The 13,644-nt window shown below is 39.6% G+C and overlaps 1 protein-coding gene across 3 annotated transcripts in view; it reads left to right on the top strand.

The window, feature by feature from the left end:
- LOC134510340 (protein PHTF2) overlaps positions 1 to 13,644 on the top strand; it is a 138,279-nt gene that overhangs the window by 67,378 nt on the left and 57,257 nt on the right. The gene's annotated exons all lie outside the window — the stretch shown is intronic.

The following is a 13,644-nucleotide window of genomic DNA, read 5'->3' on the forward strand; positions in this document are numbered from 1 at the left end:
GGGTAAGGGGCCGACCGGCTCGGTGAGGGGCGACCGGCTCCATGAGGGGTGACAGGGCTGGGGGTTGCCCGGCAGTAGGCGCATCGCCGGCGGGCCGCAGCGGCGGACCGGCGGCGGACCCGCTCTTGCCGCCCGCCGCCGCGTTTCCCCGGTGTGAAGCCTGGCCGGGGGAGGCCCACAGGCTCGTGGCCTCCGAGGTCCCCCTCAGGCGGGAGCTACCGCCGCTGCCCTCCCCCACGCTGCGGGGGGCCCTTCCCGCCAGGCCGTGTTACGGCTCCGGCCGTCCCTGATGAGCCTCCGGCGACCGGGCTTGTTGGCCTCCCGTCGCTGAGTTTACGGTCCGAGGCTCGAGCCGTTGCCGTACGCGTTATTCCGACTGGCTAAATCTGACTTCTGTAATGCATCTTTTCCTTGGTAAGTTGCCTTAATGCATCTCGAGCTGCTTTAACGCCTCTGTCAGGTGATAGGACTTCTTTCTTTTTTTTTTTTTCCCCTCCTTTTCCTTTCAAGGTCCTGCATTTCAGCATCTTCACCTTCATCTCTGACCTCGTCTCCTCCTTGTGTTTTACACACCTTCCTCTTCTTTTGGTGCTCATTCCTTATCCCATTTTTTTCTCATTTCCACTCTAACCCAATGACAACCTGTCTACACCTCACGTATTGTCCTTACTTTTCAATTTGTTAGGCTACTTCCTCTCTGTTAAAATTTCTTCTGTCACGTTCGTTTCCCTGCTAAGTGTTTTATTTGCTGTCTTTTCTGTGAGAAACAAAGGAGAGAGCAGTGGAGGAAAACGATCACTCAGTAGTAGAACTATCCAGGTATTTGTGTCTTTTGTTTTTCATACGCACTCCCTGAGTGCATGTGGATCAGGTGTATCAGATTCAGCGACAAAAAGTCCATATTCTCAAGCTCTATACTTGGTGTTTTGTCTTTTACTGCTTTTACATGTTACTGGTCACTTGAAAAGTAATGCTGCTGAGTCTTGCATTTTGTTCCAAATTTGCCAGTGCCTTATCCATCTGTCATATAATTACCAGGAAAAAGTAATTAATTGGAAAATGTGACTTGTTGAAAGAACTTTAATTAATGCTCTGAAATTCTTTGTGATGAAACATTCCTACAGAAAATACATCTGGTTTTATGATTTTGACACACGAGTTCTCTAATAGCAATGAGACTAAATACAGTGTGTCATCAGTAATTTGTCTGCTTCTATCTTCCTGTTGATGCTGTTAAACACGTGGTGGTATCTGTTTTATCAGGGAGAAGTCCATCACTTGAAATAACCTGTTAATCCTAGTAAATGAATCCTAGTATCTTTAGCTGCGCTTAAAATGGTCACTAAGTGGCAGAAGGATATATTTCTGCTATATACATTAGCGCTTGGCATGAGATGTTTTTGTTTTCCTGGATTTAGAGGCTAAAAGTGTTCTGTGAATAAATCTCTGGGTTATAAATAGGTGTATGTATTTGGCTATTTCTGTAGCTCTGAAGGTTTTGCTGATCTTCTTTGATTTGCTTCTTTATTTGTAACTCCCTGGAAAGGATAATCCTTTTCTCAGAAGTCTTATTTTTGTTCCAGTAAGGTGTTTATGAACGCATGTATGTACACATATTGTACTTCTGTCAGTTTTGACTTTTTTTATTTCCTCAGAGCTCTACAAAATTTTGCAAACAATTTTCACTTCTGAAGGCGAAGGTTGAGAGCAGTACTTGGAACCGGTGTGTTTAAGATCCTGATCCTCGTTTGAAGTGGAATGTTTGTGCAGTTGAATTTTCTGTTGCTATGTTTTGCTGCCAATGTATGTTTTTATTCTGGATATAAATATTATAAAGGATAAAACAGGAGCCTGAGTCATCTGAAAAAGAATTTGGAAACCTAGTGAGTTTGATTCAATGCTTGTAGTAGAATTTTTTCCTCTTGTGTTGTGTGGAATGTGACATACAAATAAATTGTCAGTAATTGTTGGGAACACCAAGGAGCATGTCAAGTGTTCCGGTAGTATTGGATTTCTCCCAAAGCAGAGTTAGCTCAGCTTGTCTCAAAAAGTTGGTCCTGGCTGTATCCATAGCTGCCTAATATTGGTGAGAATTCTGGGAGAACTCAAAATTCTGTGGGCTTTGAAACAGGAAACAGTATTGATGCAGTATGAGAAGGGAGGCATAGGTGCATAAAAAGTCTTCCAGTGAGCGTTATTTGAGGCAGTTAACCGGGTAGCCAAGGGCTCAAGGAGTGGCGCTTGGAGTTGAACAATGCCGTTCCTGTCACAGCTGGCAGGGGTCACTGGAAAGCAGTGGACATTATTTCTTTCCCAGTTCTCCAAAGTTACATATACTGTCTTCCCAGGCTTTTCTAAATATTGTATGTTCTACTTGTTTATAGTAGAAGTTTTGTTAACAAAATCAAAACATCATTTCTTTTCCTTTTCTCAGGACCCCTGTGAGTGAGAGTGATGACAGTCAGAGGGTTGTTTTTTTTTTTTGTCTGTGAGGAAGTTCTTTTCCTAATAAACAGTGTGCTCTACAGATTCATCACCCAACAGTTTATGTGAATTTTTAGCTAGGCTTACTAAGGACACAGAGCTTTTACAGCTACTTTCTTCGTTTGTCTTCTGCTGTTTGAGTAACTTCTTCAGTCAGTCAGATGACAAAACCAAATTCAATGGCAACTGAAAGACATTGAGTACTCACGCAGTGACCAATTTATAAAAATTTGTCAAAAAGTACCTGTCGAAAGTTTTATAACTTTTATAACTTTATATTTATTTTGGACCCAAATTAACATTCCCACCCAAAGAAAGGCAGTGATAATTGAGTCCCTTCTTTCCTCAGAAAGAGAGCAACTGACTGCTGGCCAGCTCTGAGCCATCGTGGTGCATACTGCTACCAGCCCAGCCAAATAGCTGGGGCAGTTGGTAATATGGGTGGAGGGCAGGAAAAAAAAGCGTTGGGTGAGGTGGGAAGGACAATAGGGAGCCATGGTACACTGGTAAAAACAGACAGACTTAATTGTTTCTGCCCACAGAACAAGGTAGGCCTTTTTTTTTTCTGTAATGTTTTTGTGGTTAATGAAGTAAAATAAAACTCTTGTGGGATACCTCTGTCGGAGGTACGGCTCCTTCTGACTGTTCAAGGACAGTTGACCGCTACTTGCTCTAAGATACATAGTGGTGTGAAAAATAAAAGACTTTGAAAGCTTTAAATACCGTGTTTCCTCTCTTGAGTTTTACTGTGGTGTTATTCATAAAGGTCCGTCTTGCTGGGTACAGAGGAAATGGTTAACTGCTTGGAGAAATTATATTCAAATTTGTAAGGAGAATACAAGAGATTAATAAATTGCCTACAGGGGAGAAAAGAGTTACTAGTAATTAGGGTTATAATGTATTGCTGTGTAGCATTTGCGTACACTCTACATGTAATCAAAGAATAATTTAGGTTGAAAGGGGACACTGGAAGTCATTTATCTGGTCCAACCCCACCTCAAAGCAGGGCCAGCTTCAAAGTTAGAGCAAACATGTATACATATGTAGCGATACCCATTACATTGTCAAGAAGTCTGGAAATATAGCTTATGTTTGTGGTTTGGGTTTTTTTTTCAGTTGAGGGGAGGATATTGAAGAGCTCTTAGAGCTGTTTTCTTGTTTCTTAATTTAAATGTGCAAAAAGGATTTTTTCCAAATTCGCTTCTGCTGGGAATACTCTTTAAGTGAGACATATAGTGTTCAGCATTTAATTCTTTGTTCATTTGAGGTGGTCTTGGTAGATGTACTCCAGAGAGACTAGATGGTTTCCTGGAATGAATCCAAGCATTGGATTGCAAATTGCAAATACATTCATGGTTCTTGTTCTTAAAAAATAAAATACAATTGCAAAGAGGGAGAAGAAATTAAAGCAATATAGCGTCAAATATGAAGACATGCAAGCCTTGCATTTTGGAAGTTGGCCAGCGCCAGATGCTTTTGGGGGTTAGGTGCAGATGCCAGCCTGGCAGCTAAACACTCTTCGTGTTCAGCTGTCTTAAGGGACAGTTTGTTCTATACTTACCATGTTGCTCATACACTTTCCTTCGTATTTGTTACTCACTGTTGTGGGGCTGGGTTAGGTGGAGAGTTTGTGTGGCCAAATACAGCCCAGTGATCTCTCTGCACATTTTCTTGCATCCCGGGTCATGGATTCCCTCAGCTGTGTGTTTATTTTTTTTCTTATTATTGTGTGTTTAAATAGCTGCTTTCTTTTTTGAATCTGAGTACAATCTTGGCTTCAGTGACTTCCTGTGGTACTGAGTTTAACAGTCTAATTATGTGTTGTAATATAATATTTCTCTGTTAAAAGTTTGGCTGTGCTATCCTCTAAGCTTAGTTAATGAATGATGTTCCCAGTATTATTGGAAGCTGTTCATTTCTTGACTGTATTTTCTGTATATTTTTTAAAGTCTCAATTAATTTATAATTCCTTACTTTTCTGTTCATACTTGCCTGTCTCAACAGGACAGTCTTTCAAGTTGTTAATAATTTATAGCGTTTCTTAGAACACCTCCACCCTTCCCCGCTATTTTAATGTTCTTCAAATAAAATACATGCATTTCAGGTAGGATTGCACAGCTGATCAACAGAGCTGTACTGCAGTGTTTTCCTTCTCATTCCTCTTTTATTCAGGTGTCTGCGTACTCTCAGGACTATAGGATATCGAATGGAAGAGCTCACTGAGCTGCCAAATTTCCTTTCTGAATTTGAGATACCTGATTTTAAAGCTTTGTGTGGTGTACGTAGTTCAGTCCTCCCCCCCTTATAGATATCATTTGCATTATTGATACTAAATTCTGTTTATGTTACTTATTCACTGTTAAAGTTGATCCATCTTCTTAAGCTTTGCTAATGTTAGATTAATTCTAATATGGTATTGTTACTACTTCAGGTTTTCTTCTCTGATATATAAAAAAAAATATAGTGAGCACTGCTGGACCTATTTGCAGAAGCTCGAGGTTTGGAATCATATGGCAGGGCTCAGTTCACACCAGTTAAGGACTTAATTTAGGCAGTACTTCATAAAAACTCTAGTCTAAATAGGGGAGGAGGAGAGGTAAACAGTGTTAATTAGTCCAGATTAACTCTGTTAATGGTACTTCTGGAGGCTTGTGGGTGGAGGCTTGTGGAGTGTTCAGGTTGGCTTTGGTCAGAGCTGCCTCACTACTGGCAATGGCATTAGCGCTTGTCTTACTCTGCGGTCCATAGATCTGTGGAGCTAATTCAGGTAAAAACTGCTCATTTACTTGTTAATGGTAGTTGGATCCTTGAAGCCGTCTCCTGGATGAAGGGCTCCAATGCTAGTAAAAAGGGTGATGGAAGCTGGTGACTGAGGAAGAGTGTGGGCTGTGGTGATTCTGGTTTAGAGTGGTTAAAACAGTTGTGAAGCTTGCTAGGCCACCCTCACCTTCTCCATTGGCTCTGCGTGGACCTCATGTGTCTTTAGTGAGTGATTTCTTCTGCTGAAAGTTCTCTCTTAAGAGCTCTGGGAACAAGCAGGAATGTAGGGCATCTCTATTTATTTGTAAGCTAACATTTGCTGTCAGCGCCTGATGAAGCAGTGGCATGATGAGTGTTGGTCTTTCTCATAAAGGTCTAATGGTTAGAGTACTTAGAAAGTTGGAAGTCATGATTTCTGGTGCATTCATCCTGAGTGGCTTGAATGTCAAACCTCTGAAAAGAGCTAGCCGCCAAAGGCATGTGTGTACTGACTGAGATCCCGAATGTCTGCCTTTATCACTACAGGGAGTTTGAGTGTGTGAAATCTAGAGTAACATAAAGAAAGCAGACTAGGAAGATTTAGTCTGATTTTAGTTTTGGGATTAGGATGCTTCTATGTGGAGGAGAATGGGGGGTCCCAGATGAGCCTCCCTAGGATTTGTGTGCCCTTTGCCTTGGACTGACACTGAATGGGAGAGCTGGCAGCCCAGCTGTGTGCGATCCAAGGAGCTGCTAGGCACCTGAGCAGGCAGTAGGCCATTTTATTTACACTGGATGCTGCTATTAATCTTTATTATCCAGTTAGCCTATTGCAATGGAGGATGTTGACCTCAAAATTTTGTTCAATTTTCTGGCTGGTTTTTGATCTGTGGCAATGTTTGCTTTTCACAAACAGCAGTCTATTTAGAAGTCTTTGACATCCTTCCAAAGGCTCTTGGAAAGTCCACATATGTTTTATCACTTGCTCTTGTTTATCAGTTAGTTTGACATGTTCAGAAATGCTGATAGACTAAGACATGATCTTCCTTTGCAGAAACTGCTGATTAGACCCTATCAGATAGTCTTTCAGGTATAATGGTGTTCTATTTTTAATGATTGTTTTGAGGAGCTTGCCAGATACACGTGTAAGGCTTGTTACCCTGCAGTTCCTTGTTTGGATCCCTCCAGAGACATTTTAAAAAATATAGGCTCAGCATTTGCTACCATGTTCCTACAGAGCAGTGGCTGTTATAAGAGACTGCAGCTCTCTCTGATAGCTTAGCCACTTCTCATGCCTCAGCTGCTTCAAAAACTTGCTGGATAACTATTTGTAGAACATGATGCAAACTTGGTCATTTAGGAGTGGTTTTCAACTTCCTGACTGTACTCATCGAGCAGCCGCAACTCTGCTGTGCATTGCCTGGTGACAGATAAACACGTCTTCCTAAACACCAAGTCAGTATTTTCAGTGAGCAAGATATATTATTGCAGGAAATTACCGTTGTGTTTAGCATCACAAGGAGGAGAAAAGGAGCATTGACCACTATCTTTGGGTTTGGGGATTTTTTTGATTGTTTGTTAAGAAGAATGTATATATAAATGAAAAACATAGTATTTATAGAAATTCTGTTCCATAATAAAGTTGTTACAATTCTAAGAGCAGATGTATACAAACAACATTTCGGGGATTTCTCATTATAAAATTGTAAATATGTTTAATGGGATATGTATGTATGTGTGTAGTATTCAGTACAAAACCGAGGAATTAAAAAGAGCAGAACTTGAGATTGACCAGGTTTTACCTAATTTTTTTAAAGTTGCAGCATTTTCAGAAATGTCTTGGCTAGGTCTAGCATGCTAGCAGCAATTCTGCGTTTGGGTTGACAGGAATTTTGTAACTATCATCTCTTATAGAAGATACGAAGGACTTGAATTTTTTCCACTTCATTAAACAGTAGAATATGTTTAAATATTAGGAGCTTTTTGATAATTAATAAACACTGCAGCAGAGTCAGGTGTAAATTATGAAAGGTGTAGAATCCTGGACTTCTCAGTACAGAGTCCTTCCCCCCTATTTTTACAAGTAAGGTAACTATCAGATTTTTCACAGCTCCCTTCAAATGGAGTAGTGAACAGAAACCAATTATGTTACAAAATTAGGAAATTTGCACAGACCTTAAGGCTGAGGGCATAGATTCCAGAAATGGCTACAGAAGTTGCAACAACTGCACACAATGTTCTTTTCCCAGAACCTGAAATAAATCTCAGAAATCCTGATACTCAACATTTTGCTGCGATTTCAGACAGTTGTGTAATTCACTGGCAAAACAAGTATTCCTTGGGAGACAGTTATTTCTGTGGTACTTCCTTGCTGGTCTGTCCTTCAGATACTGGCATTTTTACTGTGGAAGTCAAGATGGTTAAGTTGAGCCTAATTCACATCAGACTTTGAAAACTGATTCTCGCTGCACGCTCTGTGCCGCAGCTGCAGCTGTGAGAGCTTCCTGCTTGGGATGGCAAGTGATAAAGGGCGTGAGCTTATAAGGAAGAATAAATATGCAGTGGCAGAAATGGGATCAGATATCGTGGTCTGTGGGCAAAATAAGAGGCTCAAGACAGAATTTGTTTTTCACTAACTGACATCTTACTGGGGGCACAGACAGGTATGGACATGCCGCCAAATGCCTGTATGTGTCATGATACGTCATGTTTGGTACATCTGTGTTCATAATGAACAGGGCTTGATACACAGCAGCCAGCATAGGGTCTGATTCATATTTTATTGTTGCTGTTGTTGGCCTCATAAACTCCTCAAACAAACAGCAAAACTCCCCAAACGAGTATCTAGGGATAGTCAATGTTTTTTTCACTAGTTTTTTTGGGTTGATTGTTTTTTTGGGTATTTTGGGGTTTTTTTTTTTTGGGATAGAGTGAAGAACAAAGTTTGAAAATTCATTCTCTTTCATGAGCAGTCTTAGGAATGCTGGTATCCAAATTTATCAGAGTTGGTGTTCTTTGGGGAAAGCAAGTATGATAATTCCTTTTATTTACAAACTATCATGCCGTTCCTTTGGGAAAGCAAGTATGTTAATTCCTTTGTATTTACAAACTGTCATGATCTCGGATTGCAAGGCATCAACTTGGGGGCCCTTGGCTGGCATGGCAGCAGGAGTACTTTTCAAGCTGGCTGCTGGATAGGGTCCTTAAGTTAGCAGTGTCTGATTTTTAAATTTATTTTTTTTTCTTCCTTCCCTTTAGCTGCTTCAGATTTTGTTAAGGCTAGCTGAAAGGAACGTGATAAAACTTCCACTGAAAGGTGTGAGCCTGGGAGTGACAAGTTTCTTGTTTGCTTGTATACAATTTGCAATTCTGAAATGCCGTTTTGAGAACAGCGATGCATAGATAAAGTACTTAAACAGAACACTGAGTGCATTATATAGTATTTGATGTTCCTTTTAAAAGAGGAAATGTAGGCTTAATGGTTTATTTGTAATGCGCATGAAGGGAATGTGTCTTTTGAAGCACTGCTTCAAGGGTTCTTGGTGTCAGTGTCAGAAATCCCATGGATTTGAGTGTAGGAAGGATGACTCCTGTTAAGTTTCTGCATTACATTGATACCTGTGTGGGGTGGTTTCATCATGGCAGAAGCAGCTTCTTAGTCAACAGCGGATGCCTAATATGACTAAGCTGTTTATTGGGCTCATTTAAAATTAACTTAAAATTTCAAATAATGACAACAATTTGATGATAATGTTAACTTATATTTTGATGTTGAACCTGGAAAGGGAGGGTTTTTTTCCTCATTAAAGTTGTTTCCTAGCTGTGCATTGCATCACCAGGTATAATGTTTACTTTTAAGTGAGTTTGTGTGATACAAATGTTGCTACAAAATGAGTAGTTCAGGCCATAGGCTTTACTATTCTGATTCATTTTCTCTTCTTACTCTTCATACCATGAAATCTTAGTGAAATTATGTCTGTGATTGTGAAACTGTAATATGGAGGATCTAACATAATGGTAAAATAGTTGTATTGTGGAAAGCAGTTGAAACCAAGTTCTAGTATTCTCATGGCTTTATGCAGTAACTTTTTTAAAACTGCCTTTAATTTGCTGCTAAGAGAAGTTCTTCTGAAGGTAATACAAATCGATGACATTTAAAAAAAACACATTTGAGACAAATACCACAGCTCTGCAGTTTTACTCCTAATGATGTCTAGTGAACACGCCAACTTCATTGTGATCATAATGAGTTGAGAAAGATATTCAAGGCTTGACTCAACAGCTGGACGGTATCCTGACCATTCAGGCTAGGATTGTTACAAAGGAAACAGGTTCCTTGAAATCCTTAGTGATTCACAGTGTTTACAGGCAAGGAAAGCAACTATTTGCCTAGGCTTCCTTGCTTGTGTTATATTTTTAATTATGTCCTTTTGCTAGTTGACACTGCTTAGACTTGTATGTTCTTCCAAAAATTGTCATTTTTTTGCCTTTTTTAGATTTTATTTTCTGTAGATTGTAATTTAGAAATATATGTATTTTTGTCTGACTTGGGTTGCCAAAACCCTGTGGATATGAGTAAAATTTTTAAATATACTTACTTTGAATTTATTTAAATCTCTGTAGTGTAGTGGGTAATCCTGTCTTACACAATAAGTACTGCAATGCTTGAATGAGCATTTAACTACCTGAAGACATCTAAATATAGATTTCTGTGGCTTTCGAAAAACTGCTCATTTAATTGCAAGGTGTAGTGTGTACTTATTTAAAATAGAATATGATTCTGCTCTGAAATGGAAAAGAAATAACTAAGAAACCTCACTGATGAATGGGGATCACCAAAACCACGTAGTCATCTATTTTTAGTTTTAAGGAAGTAATGAAGTTTTGATCAAAAAATGTGGCATGTTATTCATAGTATTAACTGAGTTTGAATGTTGAATGTCACAGAGGTGTTACGGTCAAGCTTTTATATTTGGGTGTTCTGTCTAATCTCTGAAGCTGGGACTGTTTTTTTGTGTTGCTCTTAAGTCTCCAACTAGTTAAGTTAATCTTGCTGTAGTTGCTCTGCACAGGACATCATACCACTGAGTGCAAAAGCTGGTCCCTGTCCCAGATGCAGGAATTCGATGCAGAACATGAAACAAATGTCTAGATCCAGAGAGGACGGGAGAAGAGGAAGGCAGAAGCGTAGGCAGTGCTCTGTTGTGCTTGTGGATGTGTATCAGCTAGTTTGATTTGTTCACTTTACCCATTTGGTGTCCCTCAGAGCCCAGCTTGTACAGTCTGACTTCAGGACCAATATCAATGCAAATTGTCAGCTGAATAACATATTAACTTGTAGTGAATATGCAGAGTTCTGAAATTGTTGCTGTATGTAGTCTCCCGTGTAGGTGTTCAGTGAGCTGGGGGCAGATGCAGAGGCAGGGCCAGGACTGCAGCTTAAATGCCTTGAATTGTTACCATCCATTTCTCATCCAGATAAGTTAGTTTCAGGCCAAGTGTATCAAACTCATTATACTGTCTCAAAAAAAAAACCCCAAACAAAACTAAACCACAGACGAATCCCAGGCCCTGCAGGCAGAAACACTATCCAGAAATAATTATATGCACCTTTTCACCTTTCATTTCAGTGCTGTCTCAGAAATTGTATACCTCTTAAAGAAAGAAGCACGTGATATTTTCTCATAGAGGTATTTTTACTTGGCACACCAAACTCTGTTAAAGTCTTTTGAGACATCCATCCCATGACTTTGTCATATTTACTTTTGTAAGCATCATCTTTGCATTTGTGTATGGAAATGTGCATGCAAATATGCTTTAAACACCACCAAAATAGAGTCTATAGAGGATTTAATGTAGAGAGTTTCTTGAAAATAGGAAAACCATGGGTAATCTAAATGACAGGTTTGTTGATAGAAATCAAATAAATTAATAATAAAACTACTTCATTATACTTGGTTTATAGTTTTGTGATGTAATTGTTTCTCAAGGTGAAGGATTTTTGAGTGAATTGGAGAACTACTGCAAAAAAAAAAAGGTTGCTGCCTTTAAAATGGCTTGTCCAATTTTAGCCGTATTTGACACAGTTGGAAGTCTTAGATTCAAAAGTTAGTGGTGATTTCCTGAAAAATAGTTGACCTCAGAGAGAGAGAGATATGAATTTAATGTAGCTGTTGAGAGAAAGGCTTCTGTGCAGGTTCAACATTTAGTCCTTTACTACCAGAAATGAGTTTCTCCAACCTTTTTCTCATCCTGTAGTTATGGTGGTAGGAAGCAGGGTGTATTTTATGTGAGAGGGGATATTGGTTTAAGAGAAGTGAGGAGTTAAAGATTCTCCAGGATGAGTTCACAGAAGAGGGGAAGGCGAGGGGTGCAAGTGTGATCAAAATCTGTATGGCATCCTTCCTACATTGGCACCTCCTGAGCAGTGGAACTACTTTCACTGTGACCGTGTGATGTAGGTCACAATATGTGTGGCTAAGGATTTTATGTTGCTTTGGGTCTATAGTCCAGTGTAGCAAATTATTTTAAATTTAAGTTTACTTAAACAGGTTTTCAAACAAAAAAGCAAATCCTATTTTAAGCTTTGTATGGGTGAGAAGGGAGGGTAACCAGTCTGTGTAATATGCCAAGTTATATCAAAGTCTCTGTTGGGCTCCATGCTTTATGTGACAAATATTCTTATATTTATTGTGCCAATGAATACCTAATAACTGATAGTTGCTCTTAGAAAAACTGCTACTATTATCAGAAACAACTAGGCCAGAAACAATTACAGATGTTGACACAGCCATGGCTGCCAGCATTAACTGACTTGATGTGACTTACATGATGGTATTATCAACAGTGGAAAAATTGTAGTGTTTGTTTGCTCAGTTTTACCAAAAGTCAGTGTCCTGATATTTCTGAAATTTGACAACAACTGTTTAAGCTCTCTTAGATACATTTCTTTCTATTGTGTTGCAATTTTATCTGAAGTTGTATAAAGTGTATTGGAGTTACACTGTTAGAAATCTTAAATATAGTTCCTTTTGGGTATTTGATTTCTCTTTTTTGAAAAAGCTTTGTGAAACATGAAAACGTATGGCATTAGTTTCTTAGCAATCCTCAGGACCTGGTATAAAATCAATCTATTTGTTGAAGGTTTATACTATATTGTGTATGATACATATCCAAACTTTTACAAATACAGTGTCATTAAAGTAACGCACTGTGTACATCCATACACAAGTCAGAGAAGATTGAATAAACAGGTGTCAGTGCAGAACTGGGTCTTTTAGAGGGTAATCTTTTCTTTCCAAGCAATGCCTTGGAAGATGGGAGTGTTGATAGGGCCTTTGTAGAGGAGTATTTGTGATTTTCATACAAACAGCTGTTACGATCAGATAATCTAATCTCTGCTTTTATTTTTTTAAAAATGAAAATTTTTGGTGATGAACAATGTATAATAAAGCATCAAGTGTTATTCTAATGCTTAGACATTTCATAAAGATACTTTTATTTTAATCTATTGCACAGTTTTGGTTTCCATACTATCTGTTGAACATTGTATTTTTCTTTGCCTTTCATATCTGTGCAAATGATGTGAACAAATATCTTTCTCTTTGCTTTAAAAATGAAGATCACCTTTAATCTTTTACTACAAAAACGACCTACAGATTAATAATTCTTGTTTCCTTTTAATGAAGAGCCATAAGGTGCAATATTGTTGTTGATGTTGACAACGTTGTGATAAGTGTGATATTTTTATCAGAATTATACCCCTTAATCACGTTGTTTTTTTCATGAGATTGATCTTTGAGGAATGCTTGAAGCATAGTTTGGTGTTTGGGGGCTAAACTACCACTCCTCCTCCTCTCCACTGGTGAGGCCACACCTGAAGTGCTGGGTCCCGTTCTGGGCTCCCCAGAGACATGGACATACTGGAGAGAGGCCAACGAAAGGCCACAAAGATGGTGAAGGGGCTGGAGTATCTCTCCTCTGAGGGAAGGCTGAGGGAAGTGTGACTCTTCAGCCCAGAGAAGAGAAGGCTTCGGGGGAATCTCGTTGCACCCTGAAAGGAGGGTGCAACGTGGACAGAGCCAGGCTCTTTCCAGTGGTGCCCAGTGACAGGACCAGAGGCAATGGGCCTGAACTGAAGCATAGGAAGTTCCCTCTGCGGGAACTTCCCCCTTACTGTGAGGGTGACTGAGCACTGTCACAGTTTGCCCGGGGAGGCTGTGGAGTTTCCATCCTTGGATGTGTTCAAAAGCCATCTGGACATGGGCCTGGGCAACTCAGTCTAGGAGGCCCTGCTTGAGCAGAGGGGTTGGACTGGGCAACCTCCAGAGGTCCCTTCCAACCTCAGCCACCTGTGATTCTGTGAAACTGTGTTTGCGAAGTTTTTTTTTAAAAGGTCATCTTGTGTTGATTTTTACCAAT

The sequence above is a fragment of the Chroicocephalus ridibundus genome, chromosome 1, assembly GCF_963924245.1.
Source record: "Chroicocephalus ridibundus chromosome 1, bChrRid1.1, whole genome shotgun sequence".
NCBI classification, from domain to species: Eukaryota; Metazoa; Chordata; class Aves; order Charadriiformes; family Laridae; genus Chroicocephalus; species Chroicocephalus ridibundus.